This window comes from Ipomoea triloba, chromosome 16 (assembly GCF_003576645.1).
Source record: "Ipomoea triloba cultivar NCNSP0323 chromosome 16, ASM357664v1".
In the NCBI taxonomy this organism is placed as follows: Eukaryota; Viridiplantae; Streptophyta; class Magnoliopsida; order Solanales; family Convolvulaceae; genus Ipomoea; species Ipomoea triloba.
This window is the reverse complement of record NC_044931.1, coordinates 6,980,198-6,980,845: the sequence shown is the minus strand read 5'-3', so window position 1 is coordinate 6,980,845 and position 648 is coordinate 6,980,198.

Here is a 648-nt window from a genome sequence, read left to right as displayed (position 1 = left end):
GTAAGGAAAACCACTGCAAAGGGTAAAGGAGATGACCAAAGCATGAAAAGACCAAAAATACCCCTGTTTTGGACGACCATTTGACAAAAATTTTAACGGTGGACTAAAAATGGCAAGGACTAAATAAGACTGGCCGTAATGTGGCAAAAATTAATAAAGTGGACTAAAATTGGCAATGCCCCAATAACAGTAGGACCAAAAATGGAAATGCCTCTTTTTTAATATTATTATACATATTTTTATATTTTAAATACAACTCTACTCATTTTTTAAAATATCAACCAAACACACCAATACATTTTTCAGAAGTCATTTTCATGCTTTCTACTAAAGGAAGACTTGGACTTGCACTTAATTATACTGATAATTGTCAAACAAATTTACCGGGAACAAAACAAGGTTGCGAATGAATTGGCAAAACATGCAAATTACAATAGCAATGCATGGAGTGAGTGGCAGGACATTCCCCCGAACGTCTACTAGAGTACCCAAAATGATCGAGCTGGTGTCCCCTATGTGAGGAGGGTCCCTATATGAGAAGCTACTAAGTCTGTGTTTGGGTTCTCCCCTCGTATTTGATCTAAAAATAATAAACACAACATTTACATTGTACCTCAACAAAATGACACTTTGATTCTACCATGAATT